The sequence below is a fragment of the Panulirus ornatus genome, chromosome 24, assembly GCF_036320965.1.
Source record: "Panulirus ornatus isolate Po-2019 chromosome 24, ASM3632096v1, whole genome shotgun sequence".
In the NCBI taxonomy this organism is placed as follows: domain Eukaryota; kingdom Metazoa; phylum Arthropoda; class Malacostraca; order Decapoda; family Palinuridae; genus Panulirus; species Panulirus ornatus.
In genome coordinates, this window is record NC_092247.1 from 10,529,561 (window position 1) to 10,553,379 (window position 23,819).

At 42.3% G+C, this 23,819-nt stretch overlaps 1 long non-coding RNA gene across 1 annotated transcript in view; it reads left to right on the forward strand.

Annotated features, from left to right (window-relative positions):
• The window catches only part of LOC139757104 (uncharacterized), a 324,993-nt gene that overhangs the window by 249,340 nt on the left and 51,834 nt on the right, over positions 1-23,819 (forward strand). The window contains exon 11 of the long non-coding RNA XR_011714503.1: positions 15,455-15,535. This is a non-coding gene — a long non-coding RNA (uncharacterized lncRNA). The remainder of the gene's footprint in view (positions 1-15,454; positions 15,536-23,819) is intronic.

The window sequence follows — 23,819 nt, forward strand, 5'->3', positions numbered from 1 at the left end:
CTAAGCGGTGTAGGGATAGAAATTCATTGCAGTGGCCGTCTTGAGACATGTGTGTGGAGATGGAAACTCGTGGCATTTTCAGTTAAGAGTTTAGAGGCTGTCAGCAGCGGTCAGTTTTGGAGGGGGGGGGGGCTGATCTCACGCACATTTGGGATAGTATCTCATCAAGTGACACGTGCTATAGCTAACATTAGTCCTGCTGAGATTTCATCCCGCCACAGTGCATGGCCAAAATATGCTGTAGCGTCAGCTATGATTCCATCTTTGCCAGCACTAGGGTATCCAAGATATACCTGTCTATGTTCCTATGAGAGATTCATGAATGCCAAAGCACTGTCATCATGGCCATTCAATCCTATAGCTTCTCCAACATCCAGCAAATTGTCTACCTTGATACAACGTTAGACAAGCAGTACACAAAACATTAAAGTACAGTCATATTTCTCGACAGCCGTTTTTCTGTCATCCATAGTTGTGTGCAGGCTGGTGCACTCTATCATGGTGATGGAAGTGATCTTAAGGAGTAAGTACTGGTAAACAAGTAGGAAGAATATATCAGTGTCATCATATATCACTTTTATGCACAAGCTACAGTTGCCAGTTGCTGGAAGAGGACAACATATATCTCTTTATGACGTGTTTAAGTCAGTTGCAGTTGACCGCTGTTGACCTCTTGTGGTACAAGGTCAAATACTGTAGAGACTGGGCTTAGAGCTGTGGCCATTGAGTTGGAAAGTTTTCACCTTCTCAAAGGTGTTCTTGAGGTTTCTTTCCAGCAACATGGACATTTCTGACAAGGATGTGCCTGCTCTGTGTGGTGCTTGCTTTCTTGCTCCCTGCAGTGGAACAGCTCTACTCGTGTCTTCAGCGTCATACCTCCCTCTCCAAAGATGCAACCTAGAGAGGTCCTGGCCCCACCCCCAGCCCCTGGCAACACAAACATCATCATATTTCTCATTTAAGTGATATTGATTTCCAAACCTTGTTGTGCATCCGTGTCGGGCATTCAGCACGTGGCGCCGCTGATACCTGGAGCAAGAAAGGAGGGAGGGAGGGAGGTAGGAAAAGCGATATTGGAACAGTGGGGAGCATAGATGGGAAGGGCATGTGAAGAAATAGGGCATGAGATGGCGGGGGTACGGACGTGTGATTGAGTCATTTCTGAAGGGCAGTCAGTGGCCTAAGACCAGTCCTAGGGATGGGCAAGAGGATGAATTCAGAGAATTTCAAGTGAACTTGTATCGAAATTCATCTCGAAATCGTCTGATTATGAAATACAGTTGTCACTGAAAATACAATATCGTCATGCCGAATATTGAGTGGTATGAGGAGACCTTTCACAACGAGCTATAGAAAATGAATGATGGGAAATGTTCACCCAATTATAAGAAAAAAGGTTGACTACTGCTGCGTTATCTGGTCACCAGAATAACACTGGAAATCAACAACTTTGAGAGAGTTCAGAAACACTTCACTGGTAAGATTCATGAAATGGAGATATGAACTAACACCTGAGTTTGAACGCTTAATCTCTACTGCCTTGAGATATGAAGGGATGATTTATTTTTCATTAGTAAGGAATGTAATTATGAAGTCTTACTATGTTTTCCTTTAGCATGGACTCAAAAATGAACATCTTCCCATCGATCATATATACACCTTTAATCAATTTTGTTATTTTTTGCTAACATAATTCATTCCATAGCTTGGATCGTAAATCGCAATCCATCAAATCAAACTAGCTGCCAGGGGAACGGTACGGGAGATGTAGGAACAAAACAAAAGAGGATCAGCGATGTTATGATGTCAGAGTTGCGGTTACACCCCCTCCTCCCCCGACATCCCCCCCTCCCCCGCACACACACACACACACACAAACACACACACACACGCTGGGGGAGGGGAAAGCTCGGTTATTTACCACATCTGCTTAACCCCTTTATCCTTACGCCTGGTCCAACTATCACGTCTCCCAGTTGGTCGTCCAATGTCTCTTACTTATGGAACGGTATTTAATGTTTATTAAAAGGTCAGTTAGTTTGAACGGGTTTACCAGTAGTTTGTGAGGAGACTGCGGTTTAGTCTCGTGTAGATCGAGGTCAAGCGAAGCTAACGATTCTTTCAACTGTCCGGAACCGCTTGTTTACTGGCCAAGTGTGCGATGATTCCAGTTTTTGTATCCACAAACTTTTTTTTTTATTTCTACTCATTATCTGCTTTTGGAAATAAAGCTAAACGATTTCAACTCATCAAACGTAGAATATAAAACTAAATCATTCATTAAAACAATGGATATATTATTGATATATTATGGATATATTATGGTGAAAACCTAACACTAGAAATAGCAAGCAACTCCTAACAATACGACTTTACAGACAAGGAAATATGACCTCAGTACTACTGAAGCTCAAAGGTCATTCTTACATATTTTACCACAACTGTATTCTGGTTAATACATAAATGGTCGTTCATATCCTTTAACTGACACAAACAACCAACTCAGCTTTGTACGAAGACCAATGATACGAAGCTCAAGGGTAAAGGGGAAGAGTGGTTTGGAAATGTCTTGGTAGTAAAGTCAGGGGTTAGTGAGAGGACAAGAGCAAGGGAAGGAGTAGCACTACTCCTGAAACAGGAGTGGTGGGAGTATGTGATAGAGTGTAAGAAAGTAAGCTCGAAATTGATATGGGTAAAACTGAAAGTTGATGGAGAGAGATGGGTGATTAGTGGTGCATATGCACTTGGGCATGAGAAGAAAGATCATGAGAGGCAAGTGTTTTGGGAGCAGCTGAATGAATGTGTTAGTGGTTTTGATGCAGGAGATCGGGTTATAGTGATGGGTGATTTGAATGCAAAGGTGAGTAATGTGGCAGTTGAGGGAATAATTGGTATACATGGGGTGTTCAGTGCTGTAAATGGAAATGGTGAAGAGCTTGTAGATGTATGTGCTGAAAAAGTACTGGTGATTGGGAATACCTGGTTTAAAAAAAGAGATATACATAAGTATACGTATGTAAGTAGGAGAGATGGCCAGAGAGCGTTATTGGATTACGTGTTAATTGATAGGCGGCGAAGGAGAGACTTTTGGATGTTAATGTGCTAAGAGGTGCAACTGGAGGGATGTTTGATCATTATCTTGTGGAGGCGAAGGTGAAGATTTGTAGAGGTTTTCAGAAAAGAAGAGAGAAAGTTGGGGTGAAGAGAGTGGTGAGAGTAAGTGAACTTGGGAAGGAGACTTGTGTGAGGAAGTACCAGGAGAGACTGAGTACAGAATGGAAAAAGGTGAGAACAAAGGAGGTAAGGGGAGTGGTGGAGCAATGGGATGTATTTAGGGAAGCAGTGATGGCTTGCGCAAAAGATGCTTGTGGCTTGAGAAGCGTGGGAGGTGGGCAGATTAGAAAGGGTAGTGACTGGTGGGATGAAGAAGTAAGATTATTAGTGAAAGAGAAGAGAGAGGCATTTGGACGATTTTTGCAAGGAAATAATGCAAATGAGTGGGAGATTTATAAAAGAAAGAGGCAGAAGGTCAAGAGAAAAGTGCAACAAGTGAAAAAGAGGGCAAATGAGAGTTGGGGTGAGAGAGTATCATTAAAGTTTAGGGAGAATAAAAAGATGTTTTGGAAGGAGGTAAATAAAGTGCATAAGACAAGGGAACAAATGGGAACTTCAGTGAAGGGGGCTAATGGGGAGGTGATAACAAGTAGTGGTGATGTGAGGAGATGGAGTGAGTATTTTGAAGGTTTGTTGAATGTGTTTGATGATAGAGTGGCAGATATAGGGTGTTTTGGTCGAGGTGGTGTGCAAAGTGAGAGGGTTAGGGAAAATGATTTGGTAAACAGAGAAGAGGTAGTAAAAGCTTTGCGGAAGATGAAAGCCGGCAAGGCAGCGGGTTTGGATGGTATTGCAGTGGAATTTATTAAAAAAGGGGGTGACTGTATTGTCGGCTGGTTGGTAAGGTTATTTGATGTATGTATGATTCATGGTGAGGTGCCTATGGATTGGCGGAATGCTTGCATAGTGCCATTGTACAAAGGCAAAGGGGATAAGAGTGAGTGCTCAAATCACAGAGGTATAAGTTTGTTGAGTATTCCTGGTAAATTATATGGGAGGGGATTGATTGAGAGGGTGAAGGCATGTACAGAGCATCAGATTGGGAAGAGAAGTGTGGTTTCAGAAGTGGTAGAGGATGTGTGGATCAGGTGTTTGCTTTGAAGAATGTATGTGAGAAATACTTAGAAAAGCAAATGGATTTGTATGTAGCATTTATGGATCTGGAGAAGGCATACGATAGAGTTGATAGAGATTCTCTGTGGAAGATATTAAGAATATATGGTGTAGGAGGCAAGTTGTTAGAAGCATTGAAAAGTTTTTATCGAGGATGTAAGGCATGTGCATGTGTAGGAAGAGAGGAAAGTGATTGGTTCTCAGTGAATGTAAGTTTGCGTCAGGGGTGTGTGATGTCTCCATGGTTGTTTAATTTGTTTATGGATGAGGTTGTTAGGGAGGTGAATGCAAGAGTTTTGGAAAGAAGGGCAAGTATGCAGTCTGTTGTGGATGAGAGAGCTTGGGAAGTGAGTCAGTCGTTTTTTTGCTGATGATACATCGCTGGTGGCTGATTCATGTGAGAAACTGGAGAAGCTGGTGACTGAGTTTGGTAAAGTGTGTGAAAGAAGAGAGTCGAGAGTAAATGTGAATAAGAGCAAGGTTATTAGGTACAGTAGGGTTGAGGGTCAAGTCAATTGGGAGGTAAGTTTGAATGGAGAAAAACTGGAGGAAGTGAAGTGTTTTATATATCTGGGAGTGGATCTGGCAGCGGATGGAACCATGGAAGTGGAAGTGAATCATAGGGTGGGGGAGGGGGGCGAAAATTCTGGGAGCCTTGAAGAATGTGTGGAAGTCGAGAACATTATCTCGGAAAGCAAAAATGGGTATGTTTGAAGGAATAGTGGTTCCAACAATGTTGTATGGTTGCGAGGCATCGGCTATGGATAGAGTTGTGCGCAGGAGGGTGGATGTGCTGGAAATGAGATGTTTGAGGACAATATGTGGTGTGAGGTGGTTTGATCGAGTAAGTAATGTAAGGGTAAGAGAGATCTTTGGTAATAAAAAGAGTGTGGTTGAGAGAGCAGAAGAGGGTGTTTTGAAATGGTTTGGTCACATGGAGAGAATGAGTGAGGAAAGATTGACCAAGAGGATATATGTGTCAGAGGTGGAGGGAACGAAGAGAAGTCGAAGACCAAATTGGAGGTGGAAAGATGGAGTGAAAAAGATTTTGAGTGATCGGGGCCTGAGCATGCAGGAGGGTGAAAGGAGGGCAAGGAATAGAGTGAATTGGAGCGATGTGGTATACCGGGGTTGACGTGCTGTCAGTGGATTGAATCAAGGCATGTGAAGCGTCTGGGGTAAACCATGGAAAGCTGTGTAGGTATGTATATTTGCGTGTGTGAACGTATGTATATACATGTGTATGGGGGTGGGTTGGGCCATTTCTTTCGTCTGTTTCCTTGCGCTACCTCGCAAACGCGGGAGACAGCGACAAAGCAAAGCATATATATATATATATATATATATATATATATATATATATATATATATATATATATATATATATATATATATATATATATATGTATATATATATATATATATATATATATATATATATATGTATATATATATATGTATGTATGTATGTATATATATACATACTTGCCCTTTACTTGGTGCGGTTCAAGGTTCCCCCTTCACAGAGAGCTACAGCTCCACAGAGTAGGTTAATTCCTGCACAATCTTGCAGCCATCGCTGTTATATGTCTTCTGGCTCTGTCGTACCAGCAGACGTCACACCTCGACCCACTTGACTTGATTCACCTGTCAAGTGAACCCTCTACGTGCTCACATTTCCCTGCAGTCAAGTAGCGTCATCTGATGCACTGCAAGAAACTGTCGACTCTTGCTTATGATAAGTAAACAATTCTTTGCTTTCTATGGTACACATCATAGCAGCCTTTCTTTATTAAGGGTGAGGTCAGAGGTCATGCTATCATACCCAGTTCTGATGTCTGAACTAAACAATGATAATTATTAGAAGTGTTGTTTCAGGTGTATCTCTGTCAGAGGATTGTTTGTCTCTGTATTGATGTATGTCTGCATGACTTCATCAGTGGGTGTTACCGGACTCCGGATGCCTGAGGTTACACTGCGAGTTGAAAGTCATCGTTTGCGAGGTTGCATCACTGGAAGTACAGTCTTGATAAAGAGCTTTCTACTACAAATGGGTCCACATTTCCCTGCTGCTGGAGGTAAAGCAGGCTTGTGTTGCAGGAGGACGTGGGTAACATTAGAACCCTTTCTTAGAAAGAGTTCCCTCGGCAGTTACAAATAATTAACGTACACAAATCTTCTTGTTACCTGCCTATCACTAAAGTGTTGTTTCCTCTTAATCTGGAAGTCTTTCTTGCTCGCTGTACACATTCCAGAAACAGTTCTCTTTCTATAATCCTGTTACTTCTTCCATGTCTCTTCTGTCTCTTCTATCATCATATATGACCAATTCGCGTGTATGTAAAGCATAGTCTCTTTAACTTCTTGAGCGATCAGGTTTAACCCTTGAGCATGACGACTCGACCTTTGGTTATGAGTGTCTGGCCTTTGATTTGATTCCCTAGGACGCAGTGTTGTGGCACTTCAGCATAACTGTTCAACTTTAAGCATGACGGTCTCCGCTCTTAGATAACCTGATCTGGCCTTTGACCTGAAACTCAGAGGTCAGTTTACAGGCCAAACCATGATGCTCAGGGGGTCGTAACGTTTTAAACATACGTCTGTAACCCAGACGACTCGCTCTCCTCATACTCTCAAAACTACTGTTTACCCTGAGTTCGCTGGGATCATCCTCTGGATACTTACATTCTCCCAGCTTATCAATCCTTCTTAAAGATAAGCCTAAACCTCGGAGCTCATAGGCCTGTGCACCTCTCTCTATCTTGCTCTGTTTTTGTCTCTGTGTGGCCTCTCGCTTAAGTTTAGCGGCCTACATTTAAGTGTAATTTTGTGTAACGTAACAACTATAGAGTAGGAGTGGTGTGTGTGTGTGTGTGTGTGTGTGTGACTAACTGCGTGCATGCAGGCAGGAGAGGCTCCCTGCTGTGCTTGCTGTCACTCCTTCTTCTTCCTCAAGTTAGTCATGATGGAGCAGTAGACACAACTCTAATGAGATTTTAATATATATGAATTACCACTCTGAACGCTGCCGCCCTCCTTCTTACTACTTCCCCACCCACGCCACGTGACCCCTGCTTATCCCCCTCCCACCATCTCCTCTGCTCATCCCCCTCTCCACCAGCTCCCCGTCCACCATCCCTTCTGATTCCCCCCTTTCTTCCAGCCGCCCCATCTTACGAGAGAGGTGACGTGGAGTGCAGTAGGCCTACTTCTTACCCGAGTCTTCTCAACCTGTTTTTTTTTTTTTTGATAATACGTGTTCCAGGCTTCTGGGTATTCATTACTTGTCGCTATGTTTTCCTGTTCGTTGATGTATGTGGTGGTGGAGGAGACGGAAGTTATGATGTCTGTGCATCTTAATGGAGGTTTGATGGTAGTAGTCATTATGTTTCAGAGGGGGCTCCAGTCTTGAATTAATGTCCCAATAATCTATTTTTCCTCAACTTCTTGAGCAAGATGGTACGACCTTTGTGCACAACAACACGACTCTTTAGTGTGGCTTTACGACCTTTAGGTCGGATAACGTGACCTCAGACCAAACCTCTAAATTTGAGATGAAAGATCAGGCCTTCATTTTTGGGGTCGTCTATTCATACCGTAGGGTCGCGCTGCTGTGCTTGAGGGCAGCACCGTCCTGCATGAAAAGAATAAAGTCATGAACAGGTACTCAGGTGGGTGATTGTTAAATCAGTCTCATAGGATACATATAACTCGATGTGTTACTGGATTAAGTATGTATACTTTGGGTAAAGACAGCTGAATGAAACGCATACCAGATATGTATGTACACATATATCACAATATCTGCTAGATAGATCAGCATACAGACGGACGGACAGACATTCACTCACAGATCATCAGGTTTATATACAAATCAACAGTTTCCTGACGTTTTCTTTATGTAAATAGATCAACACTGAGACACCCTCTGCATCTTCCGAAAACGGAAAAGATAATCTTGCTGTATACTAGAGAAGTATGGGCGAGTCCCACTGATGGTGGAGGTCGCAGTAGGTGATGATGTATCCCCACGTGATGACGTGAATCTATCATTATCCTACATGTGATGAGTTGTGGAATGGAGGGATGGGTTTATGGTGCCATAAGTAGAATATTGTTGCGTGGGGGGAAATATATAATGATAGCGACAGTCTGTCAGTGGACCGAGAGAGAGAGAGAGAGAGAGAGAGAGAGAGAGAGAGAGAGAGAGAGAGAGAGGTGAAACTAATACAATATTATCAACATTAGGTAAAAATATACACTGCTAAGTATTGGTAAGCAGATGTGAGACGAGGGCGGCGTTGTGCATCTGGGAGAGTAAGAAACAGCTGGGTCTCTTAGAAAAGTAATCCCTGACTGGTACGGGCGAGAAAAGTGCTTAACTGTTAATCATAACATAGGAATAAAATCCAAGTGAAGAATGGAAGACGAAAGAAATGAAAAAGATTCTCTGGAAAGATAAGGAAAGAAACCAAAGTTGGAGAAATTAGATTCATTGAAGAGGAGGAGGACGCATTATTGACCTTGAAGAGTGTAAGAGAGGAATTCAAGACACCAATGGTCTCGAACAGAAGGGGAATCCTCTGTAGTTTCCCCTCATTCCCTGTCTGTTAAGATGGAACCACGCGTCTGTCTAACCTCAGACTTCCCTGGTGCGTCTCAAGGCGTGGAGGGAAAGAAGCCACGGACTGAAGTGAGGGAAGATGAAGGGATTGAATGAGACTGAAAAAAACAGGGAAGTAAGTGAGTGAATGAACAAGAAAATAGTGAGAGTTTATTCGAAACGAATGAGAAAAGGAGGCTGATAAAGTGAAATAAGTGAGTATACCTCATAAAATGATAAGTGAGTATACCTCATAAAACGATAATCATAGAATCGAACAGAGTGTGACTGTATGGTTGGACGTTGAACGAGAGACTAAGTTACCGAGAAACAAGTAGAGAGATAGAAAGGATTGCAAGACGAAATATCAAGAACATAAGGAAAGTTTAACGTTTGGAAGAGATAATGAGGAGGAAAATTTTAAAATAGAATAAGAAAAGGAGAAAGGCGACACACGGACCATTTAATAGTTACTGTGTATCAACAGATAAGTATATCAGTACCGTAAGAGAGTAAAACGTAAATATAGATGGTAAAGAATGAACGGAGAACGTCTCTTCTCGAAACCTGAAGACAATGGTAAAAGGAAGAAAAGAATATTATGGACTTCAAGCTGTCGGTTGTGTGAAGGTCTGTTGGTACATTCTGACCTCTTGAAGACAAAGGTATAACCCTTGAGCACGACCCTTCGATATGCTGCAGCGACATTTGACCTTAACGTGATAGGTAGGTTCAAGGTTACGCCATCATACCCGTGGGCCATGCTGTCATGCTCAAGGATCGTGCCGTCGTGCTCAAGGGTCGTACCATCGTGCTCGAGTCGTACTTTCATATTCAAGTCTCGTAGCTTTGCACGAAGAGTCGTAACATTGTACCCAAGGGTCGTAATGTCGTACAGAGTCGTACCATCGTGCTCAAGAGTCGTACTTTCATGTTCAAGGGTCGTAACGTCGCACAAAGGGTCGTACCATCGTGCTCATGGATCCAACCGCCTTGCTTAAGAGTTGTGCGGTCATAATCAACGGAAAGTAAATGTCCTCGTTGGCCCCTCCTTCAGCGCCGCCTGATGGCTTCTTCAGGATCTGCCGAAGTTCATGAAGCTTTGTCGCTGTCTCCCGCGTTTGCGAGGTAGCGCAAGGAAACAGACGAAAGAAATGGCCTAACCCACCCCCATACACATGTATATACATACGTCAACACACGCAAATATACATACCTGCACAGCTTTCCATGGTTTACCCCAGACGCTTCACATGCCTTGATTCAATCCACTGACAGCACGTCAACCCCGGTATACCACATCGCTCCAATTCACTCTATTCCTTGCCCTCCTTTCACCCTCCTGCATGTTCAGGCCCCGATCAAACAAAATCTTTTTCACTCCATCTTTCCACCTCCAATTTGGTCTTCGACTTCTCTTCGTTCCCTCCACCTCCGACACATATATCCTCTTGGTCAATCTTTCCTCACTCATTCTCTCCATGTGCCCAAACCATTTCAAAACACCCTCTTCTGCTCTCTCAACCACGCTCTTTTTATTTCCACACATCTCTCTTACCCTTACGTTACTTACTCGATCAAACCACCTCACACCACACATTGTCCTCAAACATCTCATTTCCAGCACATCCATCCTCCTGCGCACAACTCTATCCATAGCCCACGCCTCGCAACCATACAACATTGTTGGAACCACTATTCATTCAAACATACCCATTTTTGCTTTCCGAGATAATGTTCTCGACTTCCACACATTCTTCAAGGCTCCCAGAATTTTCGCCCCCTCCCCCACCCTATGATCCACTTCCGCTTCCATGTTTCCATCCGCTGCCAGATCCACTCCCAGATATCTAAAACACTTCACTTCCTCCAGTTTTTCTCCATTCAAACTCACCTCCCAATTGACTTGACCCTCAACCCTACTGTACCTAATAACCTTGCTCTTATTCACATTTACTCTTAACTTTCTTCTTTCACACACTTTACCAAACTCAGTCACCAGCTTCTGCAGTTTCTCACATGAATCAGCCACCAGCGCTGTATCATCAGCGAACAACAACTGACTCACTTCCCAAGCTCTCTCATCCCCAACAGACTTCATACTTGCCCCTCTTTCCAAAACTCTTGCATTCACCTCCCTAACAACCCCATCCATAAACAAATTAAACAACCATGGAGACATCACACACTCCTGCCGCAAACCTACATTCACTGAGAACCAATCACTTTCCTCTCTTCCTACACGTACACATGCCTTACATCCTCGATAAAAACTTTTCACTGCTTCTAACAACTTGCCTCCCACACCATATATTCTAAATACCTTCCACAGAGCATCTCTATCAACTCTATCATATGCCTTCTCCAGATCCATAAATGCTACATACAAATCCATTTGCTTTTCTAAGTATTTCTCACATACATTCTTCAAAGCAAACACCTGATCCACACATCCTCTACCACTTCTGAAACCACACTGCTCTTCCCCAATCTGTTGCTCTGTACATGCCTTCACCCTCTCAATCAATACCCTCCCATATAATTTACCAGGAATACTCAACAAACTTATACCTCTGTAATTTGAGCACTCACTCTTATCCCCTTTGCCTTTGTACAGTGGCACTATGCACGCATTCCGCCAATCCTCAGGCACCTCACCATGAGTCATACATACATTAAATAACCTTACCAACCAGGCAACAATACAGTCACCCCCTTTTTTAATAAATTCCACTGCAATACCATCCAAACCTGCAGCCTTGCCGGCTTTCATCTTCCGCAAAGCTTTTACTACCTCTTCTCTGTTTACCAAATCATTTTCCCTAACCCTCTCACTTTGCACACCACCTCGACCAAAACACCCTATATCTGCCACTCTATCATCAAACACATTCAACAAACCTTCAAAATACTCACTCCATCTCCTTCTTACATCACCACTACTTGTTATCACCTCCCCATTTGCGCCCTTCACTGAAGTTCCCATTTGCTCCCTTGTCTTACGCACTTTATTTACCTCCTTCCAGAACATCTTTTTATTCTCCCTATAATTTAATGATACTCTCTCACCCCAACTCTCATTTGCCCTTTTTTTCACCTCTTGCACCTTTCTCTTGACCTCCTGTCTCTTTCTTTTATACATCTCCCACTCAATTGCATATATATATATATATATATATATATATATATATATATATATATATATATATATATATATATATATATATATATGTGTGTGTGTGTAGCATTTATGGATCTGGAGAAGGCATATGATAGAGTTGATAGAGATGCTCTGTGGAAGGTACTAAGAATATATGGTGTGGGAGGCAAGTTGTTAGAAGCAGTGAAAAGTTTTTATCGAGGATGTAAGGCATGTGTACGTGTAGGAAGAGAGGAAAGTGATTGGTTCTCAGTGAATGTAGGTTTGCGGCAGGGGTGTGTGATGTCTCCATGGTTGTTTAATTTGTTTATAGATGGGGTTGTTAGGGAGGTGAATGCAAGAGTTTTGGAAAGAGGGGCAATTATGAAGTCTGTTGGGGATGAGAGAGCTTGGGAAGTGAGTCAGTTGTTGTTCGCTGATGATACAGCGCTGGTGGCTGATTCATGTGAGAAACTGCAGAAGCTGGTGACTGAGTTTGGTAAAGTGTGTGAAAGAAGAAAGTTAAGAGTGAATGTGAATAAGAGCAAGGTTATTAGGTACAGTAGGGTTGAGGGTCAAGTCAATTGGGAGGTAAGTTTGAATGGAGAAAAACTGGAGGAAGTAAAGTGTTTTAGATATCTGGGAGTGGATCTGGCAGCGGATGGAACCATGGAAGCGGAAGTGAATCATAGGGTGGGGGAGGGGGGCGAAAATCCTGGGAGCCTTGAAGAATGTGTGGAAGTCGAGAACATTATCTCCGAAAGTAAAAATGAGTATGTTTGAAGGAATAGTGGTTCCAACAATGTTGTATGGCTGCGAGGCGTGGGCTATGGATAGAGTTGTACGCAGGAGGGTGGATGTGCTGGAAATGAGATGTTTGAGGACAATATGTGGTGTGAGGTGGTTTGATCGAGTAAGTAATGTAAGGGTAAGAGAGATGTGTGGAAATAAAAAGAGCGTGGTTGAGAGAGCAGAAGAGGGTGTTTTGAAATGGTTTAGGTACATGGAGAGAATGAGTGAGGAAAGATTGACCAAGAGGATATATGTGTCAGAGGTGGAGGGAACGAGAAGTGGGAGACCAAATTGGAGGTGGAAAGATGGAGTGAAAAAGATTTTGAGTGATCGGAGCCTGAACATGCAGGAGGGTGAAAGACGGGCAAGAAAAAGATTGAATTGGATCGATGTGGTATACCGGGGTCGACGTGCTGTCAATGGATTGAATCAGGGTATGTGAAGCGTCTGGGGTAAACCATGGAAAGTTGTGTGGGGACTGGATGTGGAAAGGGAGCTGTGGTTCGGGCATTATTACATGACAGCTAGAGACTGAGTGTCAACGAATGTGGCCTTTGTTGTCTTTTCCTAGCGCTACCTCGCACACATGAGGGGGGAGGGGGATGTTATTCCATGTGTGGCGAGGTGGCGATGGGAATGAATAAAGGCAGACAGTGGGAATTGTGTGCATGTGTATATATGTATGTGTCTGTGTGTGTATATAAATGTGTACATTGAGATGTATGGGTATGTATATTTGCGTGTGTGGACGTGTATGTATATACATGTGTATGCGGGTGGGTTGGGCCATTTCTTTCGTCTCTTTCCTTGCGCTACCCCGCAAACGCGGGAGACAGCGACAAAGCAAAATAAATAAATAAATATATATATATATATATATAAATATATATATATATATATATATATATATATATATATATATATATATATATATATATATATATATATATATATATACATATATATATATATAAGTACATCCCATATGGTTACACTCATCTTTTATGACTTGTGATCTCCCACATGCGTAATGCTCTTAAGAACATGGACATAACTACAGACATTTTTCCAGAATGATCACGTAAACAAAGTAATGAGGATAGATAGCTGTCAGCGTTGGTAGTGATCCTGCTGATCTGGAAGGACAAGTGATCAGTTTCTTTGTTATCATCACGTCAAGAAAAGGCAGTTTGTCTTCATGATCCCATTCAGTCTTGAATATGATAGTGGGATGAATGCTGTTTAATTCATTAAAGAAAACATCACAGTGCTGGGAAGATGGTCTTAAGGACCACATATCATCAGCGAAGATGATCACCTTGTAGACCTGAACAACTCAGTCACATTAGAACGTTCCCCTCACCGCATTATGCTTCCCGTAAATTGTCATAATATCTAATATCAACATCTTTGATCTATCCTTAGGTAACGTTAGAGCACATCCTATCATTAACATATCTGTACAGAAGAATTATGTAAACAAGATAACATAGGTGTAGTTGAACACGCGTCTCACTCACTACCCACCGCATAACTCCCTTTAATCGCAATGCACCCCAGCCCAGTCTCCTATCCACAGCCGGGACTCTGGCATGTCGGTAACAGGGGCTACAAGCCTTCGTGCTGGTGTGGGATTTTAAACTTTATGAATTGCTTACACGTGGTGAGCCGGACTGTCTCTGTGAATCATGTTGTGGATTGCAAAGTTCCAGTAAACCCTCAGAACTCCTGCTGAATTGCAATTAACCCTTCATAAAATTATCACGCACGAGTGTGATGGTCAAATTCTTAATATATATATATATATATATATATATATATATATATATATATATATATATATATATATATATATATATATATATGAAACGTTTGGGCAGTCATCCAACTGCCTGATCGTCAAACCATCGTTTTCAGCAATACGTAATTTCACTCACGAGAGCAACAAACCTCTGAGCATGTTGCTCTGTGTTGGTCAGTCGCTCCTTCGATGGTGAAGTGATAACACTGTTGCTCCTCCTTCCCTACAAGAATACACACAGAATAGGTAATAGTGGCTTACCTACGAAGTTATTTTGTTTTTAATACTTTTTTATGATATTAGACTGACCAGCTGTTTTAGATTTGCTAACTTCATCAGCCGGCCGTCAGCCGAGTTTTGAAGCTTTGGTCATTTTGGGCCTCGAATGTTTGACTATTTGAAGCACTTTACGGGCCGGACATACTCCACACAAACACTCTCCACATTATAAGGAGACATTAGTGTCTGATCCCACTCTGCTCATCTTTTTTCTGATCACTTGAATTCTGTGCTTCATCATCATGATCATCATATCATCATTATCATCATCTTCTTCTTCATATCATCATCATCATCATGACAGTCAGAATTTTGCATTCGTTGTGAAGGTAAGATTTTTGATCGTCTGCTGCGGTTGCTGTAGTAGTTTCACAGGTAATGAAATTCTTGCAGGAATTATGATCCACAAAACTGTTCCAGTCAGCAGAGAAACATTTTACTCTGAAGACGACGCTCATGGGGCGTGAAGTTCATCTGTTGGAGCGTTGACATGTTCATGTCATGACCAGACATGTTTTCCTTCTTCCTTGTGATGATGTTTATTCTCTTTTATCCATGTGATGATGTATAGTCTGTTTGTTCCATGTGCTAATGCATGATATGTATGTTCCAGGTGATGATGGCACGCATGCTGTTCTTCCATGGTTGGTTCACATTCTGGATGTTTCATGTGATGATGATAGAGACGACGAAGGTAAGCGTGGTGTCATGTGATGTTAGTGTGGATGTGAGCGTTGCATAATTCGGTTGTTCCATGTGGTGATGTTGAGCGTTTGATGCTAGGAAGTATTCCCATACTTCTGTCATGCTGGTGTAGATGTGATAATGGATATTTTTATTTCATGTGATGATGATGATAATGATGACGATGATGATGATAATGATGATGCATACTTGGCAAGTGTGAATGTTTTATGACGGCATAGAACATTAGCATCGTTCAGTGGTTATACTTAGATTGTATTTGTAATTATGGAATCTTAGTTTGCAAAATATCTGTTGGACTAGATTTAAACACAGACATTTTCCTCCAAGACATAGATCTTATCTATGGAATACAAAAATCTTTCCTGTATTTTTCATTTTTGTACAGTTATCAGTGGTCCATGATTTGACGCGAGTGTTTCCTGATCTTAATCTCAGTTGATAAAGTCACATGGATATATCTTTGTGTGTTGTCGTCCTTCCCTCAGTCGTCTGTACATCACTTGGTGTCACTCCTCAGTCGTCTTCTCGTCCAACCATATATGACGCACGTTGATTCGTCGTCCAGTCCGCGTGGACTCGTTAGTACGATAACTAAAACATTTAGCTCCTCGGGGGACGACGGTTCGACCCTTAAACACGACAGTCCTGGATGTAAAGGCATGATCTTTGGCCTGACCTGAAGGATCAGTTAAAGGATCAGGCCAAGACACCGTACGATTTTAACGTCGTGCTCAAAGGTCGTGCTGTTGTGCTCATTGGTTATGTTGTCGTGTTCCAGCTCGCATAGAGAACAGTCCTTTAGGAACACACACACACACACACACACACACACAGCACAAACACAGCACAAACACACACACACACACACACACACACACACACACACACACACACACACACACACACACACACACACACACAGCACAAACACCCCCCCCCCACACACACACACAATACAAACACACACACACACACGCGCGCGCGCGCGCGTAAACAAACAAACAAACACACACAGCACAAACACCCACACACACATATACACACACACACACTGACACACACACACACACACTGACACACACACACACACACACACACACACACACACACACACACACACACAGCACAAACACCCACACGCACAAACACCCACACACACACACACACACACACACACACACACACACACACACACACACACACACACACACACACACACACACAAACAGACACACACACACACACACATACATGGAGAAGCATGCATCATGAGCGAGCTTTTGGCAAACCAAGCACATCTCAGTCCGTAATTTTCTTTATATGTAAGACACAAGGACGGAGGATAGTCTGTAATGAGGGTTGGCAGGCTTTAGCCATAGAAAGGGTTGGAAGGGGTCGGGCTATGGTAAGGTAAGGGCTGCAATGAGGGCTCCATAGGGCTGTTCCATAATGATGCGTGTTCGACAGGGTTGGGCCAAAGTGAACGCGCGACTGGGCTGAGCTGTGGAGAATTCCAGCCTATCCCCTTCCCTTCAGCTGTGGCCCAGTGATCGCCCTAACAGTTGTATAGAGTGATAGCCAGTCATACGCAAAGGCCATATATATATATATATATATATATATATATATATATATATATATATATATATATATATATATCACCCGGTTTCAGAGAAAGTGCAGTTATGACATGTTATGTTTGCAAGGGAGGAGGCGGGGATAAGGGAGAAAAGGAGGGCATTCGGGGAAGGCCATACACTCATCATTTCGAGGCCAGTTCGGAGGGGGACAGAAATTCCCTTTTATGTCATTGAACGCGGACGGGAGATAGTTCAAACGTCTCGATCCGTCTCTTCGTTTCTTCATAAGACAAAAGCAATAAAGGTATTTCCTTATATATCATCTTCATCTTATCATCTGTCGAATATTTGTGTTCTCGTTGGTTAGCAGAGTGCAATCACTTTGCCATGCATAATTCAGATCATGCACATGATTATAAAGTACTCAGCTGCATTCGAAGCCTAAGGCAGAGCTGTGGCGAGGGAAATCGGAGTCAGGCAGGCGTAGGGGACGGTCGAACACGGCAGATTAGTAAAATGGGTGAAAATTCCCCGGGCGACGTATGAGACGGAGAAATCGATACGAAAAGCAACTAAATATCCACCCCCGCAACACAAAACAGTCGATGAAACGTAGGCGCGCATTCGAACGCGGGATTTGGCTGAGTTGCAATAAGTTTCGTTCCTTTAGATTATTTCTTCGTCGGATAATTTTGGTTCTCAGCTTTCATATAACTTATATATCTGTATGATACATCATTAGCTGTATATAATGAATTAGAATATTCTTTCCGTTAAGGAAAAGTTTTACATTTCATTTATTTACAGCGGGTAGGATGTAGTATTAGTTACCAGACCACAGACTAAAGGAACGCTCACAAAGTGCATCCAGGATTTTGAGTGATTTCTCGCATTTCGGAATGTTCGCTTCTGTTCTCTCCCATGTCTTCCGTTCGTTCATGTTTCCATCGATTCTCTTGTTTGATATCATTTAACACTTGTTACCAATATCAGCTTAAAGATCTTGTCTGTGTACCGTGAGAAACTTGAGGCTTAAGAAAGTTACATAATGCGGTAGTTAATCACTGCAAACAACACTTGTGGTAGTTATAAACAAGGTTGTCGGGGGTGAAGGAAAATTCGCCCTCAGAGTTCTTGTACATATATACTACATACATACATGCATGTCGCTTGATCTTTCTTCTTACTTATTTTGTGATTATTTTTATTGCTTCTCTTATTTCCTTTTGTCTGGCAGAGCATTATTTTCTGTATCTGGGCATTATACCACATATTTCTTGCCCTTGTGAAGCTGGCGTATATTTCCCGTATTTATTGCTCTTGTCGAACATCATTCTTTGTAGCGATTTTTCGAAGACATATTTCAGATATGTTTTGAAATTCAAAGATTCTCATATATGATGACGGAAGGACCCTCGAGTATGATGGAGCGGCCTTTAACCTTACCCTTTTAAGGGACAGATTCTTGAACTGCAGTGTAGTAATAGCCAATATACTCGACCCTTGTAGCCTCGTGATCAAGGACATTAGTCATTATACTCAGACTCTGAAGTCGTAAGTAAAGGATGATGAACCTTCCTTCTCGAAGCGTTCAAGATAAGGTTATATAAACCTGTGGTATTACCATGTAATTACTGCTCGGCTCACCCATATTGTGTGCTTTAAATGTCTAGCTACCTTAGTTGTCATGATCTCATGACAGGAAATTGTTATATAGCTAACGAATGACGACCTCAGGCGTAAACCTCTCAACCAGGCAATTAAACAGGATTTAGGTGAACTAATATGGCAGGTAATGTTGACAGAGGATGGTTTAAATAAGCAGTTCTCTCTAATTTGTCTCGAATTAGTATACCATGTGGAGGATGGAGTGACCGTTACTACTACTACTACTACTACTAATATTACCACTTATTGTTACTGCTGCTACTACTACTACCACTAACTACTACTACTACTATGACTGACGTTATGATCATAATGACAATATGATGATGATTATGATGAAATTTGTGACATTACTTTCTACTCATATGTTAAAACGCATGAATTATCCATACTCTCTAACTATACCCAATTTCGAAGAAGAATATGTACTTTTTCTGTTGTTGTTTTTACCCACTGAGCACGACCGCATGACCCTTGAGCACTATCTTTAAGGATCACATTACAGGACGGGTTATCAAGGGTCGTACCTTTGTGCTCAGACGTATCGTCGTGCTCAAGGGTCGTAGTACGCCGTCTTGCTCATACTTCATATCTCGTGCTCAAGTGTCGCACTGTCGTGGTCAAAGGCCATGCCGTTGTGTTCGAGGGTCGTATTGTCGTTCTTATGGTCCTTGCTGTCATGCTGAAGGGCTTAAACTGGGCATATGCAAGACAAACCTAATACACACGTTAGTCATCACAAGAACGTTTCACCTCCAATCTTCGTCACAGTTAAGAGCCGAGGTAGAACATAACTCACTGATGTTATAACGACATTGTTCCTCACAATTAAGAACCGAAACGGAACGTAATTCACCTTCATATCAACCGAAGTTCCGGACCACAGTGGTGTTTAGGGGTGACGGGCTCTACCGCGGCCGCTGGCTATTTCCGAAGAAACGGTTAAACCAAAAGAGACACCAACATCGATCTAGGTCTTCACTTGGAACCGCAGACCGTCCGCGGAACAGACCACAGCCCGCGCAGCCGGCGGAGAAAAATAAAGACAGCAAAAGGTGAGCACCAACTCTAACCTTTGACGTTTTAAAGAGGCGGCGACAGCGTCTGTTTGAGCGGTTTTCTATTATTCTCAGTGTCCAGTTTATCTTTGTATTATGTGTTGTGGTGTGAGTTGCGGTCCGCCGCTAACGCCACAGGTTGATGGTGAGGTTGACTGTTTGTGTCCGTGTTGTTAATCATTTTTTTTTCTTTTTTTCTTTATTGTCTCCGCGGGGTCGGAGTTCTACACTCGTGGGGACCCATCTCTTAAACATTCTCCATCATACAACTTTTTACTTGTTTTTATACTGCCAGCTTACACAGTTTTATCACAGCTCATTCCAATCATCCACTACTCTGATCCCATAAAAGTACTTTTCTGCATCTAGTGATTTAATTTCTTGCTACGGCCTCTGTTTGTCCAGTCTCATTTTTCTTTCGGAGAAGTGGTCTCTGTCGACATCATAAAGTTGGAACAGAACAGGAAGGTTAGGATTCAATTACCATTTTCTATTTTCTCCATGGCGGGCATATTCATGGCTTATTACCTCTCACCGTATTCTAGCTCACATAATTCTGATATCAACTTTGTTTCCTCTTCTAGATCTTCTCTGACCGTTCTTTGTGCTTCTTTGAGTGTGATGATCAAACTTCTATTTCTGGCCTATTATGATACGGTGTGAACAGGTAAATAATTCCTCTTCTGTATTCATCAGTGCGATTCTGATATCTGCCGACAGCCAGTTTGTCTTATACAATTCAAGTAAGGTGTGACCCTTAGGACAAGTTAGGTGTAATGTCAACTCCCAAGTCCCTCACACACACTCTCCTGCATTTTATTTTCCTTTTGATAATATTCGTATTAAGGCCAGTTTTCACAGACCCATCTTCGTTATCTTGTATTCATTTTTCCTGAATTTCATTAGCCATGTATCGGACCATCTCTGAAGTGTGTTTGGTCCCCATGTAAATTAATGCAATGCCTCTCTCTCTTTACTTCCCTCCTGACCTTGTCATTAACCGAGAGCATATTCAGGTAGGAGTCCTATTCTTATGGTAAGTCATATACATAGATCTAAAAAAGCAATGATCCCTGGCCATAGTCCATCGACTCACCATTGGTAACACCAACCCTTTCCAAGAATCCTCCTCTGACGTACGTCCTTTTCTCCCTTCCACTAGTCTCCCACTTATTCTTGTCTGAAGATCCAACTTCTTTACAAACTCTCTTTGTTGGTGTCGTGTCAAATGCTTTCTGGCAGTCCAGATATCCGCAACATAACCACCTCTCTATCTTCTCTAACACGGAGGTCACATTCTGAGCGAGATATAAGTTTGCTATGTATGATCTGCTTTCTCTAAATCCGTGTTGCCTCTCATTTAGTTTTTCTTTGTAAATAGTCTTCCAGTTATCCTCTGGTTATCTTTCCAGTATTTTGCACACCAAACTTTTCATAAAGATTGGTCTCACTGCAGCTTTCCGGTTTCCTTCCATAAAGTTAGCATGAGTCTTACTTTCGTATTTCATACGTGTGTGTGTGTGTGTGTGTGTGTGTGTGTGTGTGTGTGTGTGTGTGTTTACTATTTGTATCTTACAGGGAGAGGAGTTTGCACTCATGTTGCGGGGTCTCTTAACCTTGTACCTTTGTACTATGTCTTCATTCATATGTTTGTATACAAGCAGTCACGCACTCTCCCTGCTCTACAACACACACACACACACACACACACACACACACACACACACACACATGAAACACGAATGTAAAACTCTCCCACTAACACACAAATAGTGATCATATATAGTAACCACACACAAACACCTATAAAAGAGGCGGCCACCTCTCCAATGTTCAAAGGTTATCTAGCGTCCAAACCTTGAAATAAAAGGCCGGCCCCTTGGCCATTAAATGTCCAACCTCAGACTATCCCACCAAAAGCTGGGGTCAGCGTCAATATTTGACCAGAAAGGCCGCACTTGGAACCACAGCTAATAAAACATCCACGTACAAAAAAGCCAATAACCTTTTAATATAAAGAAATCCTTAAGACCGTTTGAGAGCTGTGGTCTTTTTTTTTTTCTCTCTCTCCCTCTCTCTATTTTTCTGGCCTGAAGTTTTGTTAAGAGGGAGAGAGAACTGATCTAAAGTTTATTTTGCCAGGATTGTGTGTTTTATGAGAGGGATGCGGGAGGAGGGTATTGGAAACCTTTCACCATAGGCTTCAGGCGCTTTCTCGAACTATTGGATACTTTGTTCTCGGATGTCCGTCTTGTTATTCCTCAAGGCAACTCCTTGCCTCGGCTTAGAATGCTACACTCGGGGAAAAGATAGAAAGATGATTAAAGGGCCTCGTGATCTTTGTAGATTCTTATTTGTAAACGTGCGTGAAAAAAATATGTACTGAGAGAGAGAGAGAGAGAGAGAGAGAGAGAGAGAGAGAGAGAGAGAGAGAGAGAGAGAGAGAGAGAGAGAGTCTGTCTAAGTTGATGTAACGCAGTCTTGAAGCTGCATGAACCCGTATATATATATATATATATATATATGTATTGGGGTTTCAAGTTGATTATGGAGCGGATCTGAAAGAGAGGGATATTGTAATGTTGCAGAGAACAGAAGGCCAATCATGTTGGAGTGGTATAGTATTGAGATCATCTTTATTTCATTGTGCAAGTGCTGAGCGTCTGAGTTTATTGTTCATAATGGCAACGTTCAAAATTCGAGATGAAACTTGAATCTTTATCCTTCATGAGTGTCTACTAAGTGTTTGACTTTTACATGCGAGCGACTTAGCCATAACTAGACAATGTTACATAATCAATTATTAGTTATATATTTACAGAAAATTAACATCTTGTTCGTAGAATCTCCGTTTGTTGATATAAGTTCTTTCTGCAAACCATTCTCTATGATTATTTTTTAAGCCGAGATTTATTACCTTACACCTTCTAGAGCAGCATTTGTATGTCGTACCTCCTCCTTAAAGTATTTTCAGGAATCAGATGAAAGAAAACAATGAATTGTTTTCCAGCCCAAAGCTCTAGTCCCAGACACAAAATAATCTGGCCATCTTTTCACTCGTAAGATGCTCCTTTTTCTTTTCACAATCCATCCATTCCGAGGTGTCATTCATCCCATCTCCCTAATATACTCCTATGCATGATATGAGATTCCTCTTCCTTTTTATGAGGCTCCATTTATTCTCCTTCCTCCCAACTTAGTTTTTCTTTCTCCCCACCAAGGTTTGAGAGGGTCCCGCTCCCCAAGAAAATTTTGCTTGCCTTTTTTTCACAAGACATAACTCATTCCTCCCTCTCCCTAAGGCTTCCTTTGCTCCTCATCCTCATCATAGCTCTTGCCTCTCCTCCATGGTAGATATCTTCTCACTCTCCCTTGCAGACTTCACTCTCTTGCCCCCTTCTCACCCACTGCTTCTCGTGCCTCTCCTCCGTAAGGAATATGCTGTTGTTCCTGCATCTTGCCGAGGTTCCTTTTACCCCTGTTCTCTACTTGGGCTTCTTTGCCATCCCTGACTACGACTTCTGTAACTAACCCTCTTGACCGAAGCTTTCCTCGCTGTCCATCCCTCGTCCCAACGAGGTTATCTCTTACCCTAGTGACTCTGTCCGCTGAGGCGCCTGTCTCCCCTCTTGTCTTCTCCTGCCTCCTCCACAGAGGCTTCACTTTTCTCCCTACCTCAAGAGAAATTTCTTTCTCTCATCCATCCCCACGGGACTTCCTTATCCCTTTATCAAGGTTTCGCCTCCTCCTTTTTTCTCGAAGGCTTCTTTTACTTAGCTCCCTCCCACCGTGATTCCTTCCTTGTCTTCTGTTAGTCTGTCCTTCAACATCTACCAGCATTAGTGTCAGACGACGCTGCTGTTGCTTCCTTGATGATACATACTGATGCCTTTACGTCAGCTGCAGGAGAAGGAGAATGAATAAATCAATCTCAGTTATATAGTAGTGTTTGATGTGGCATACT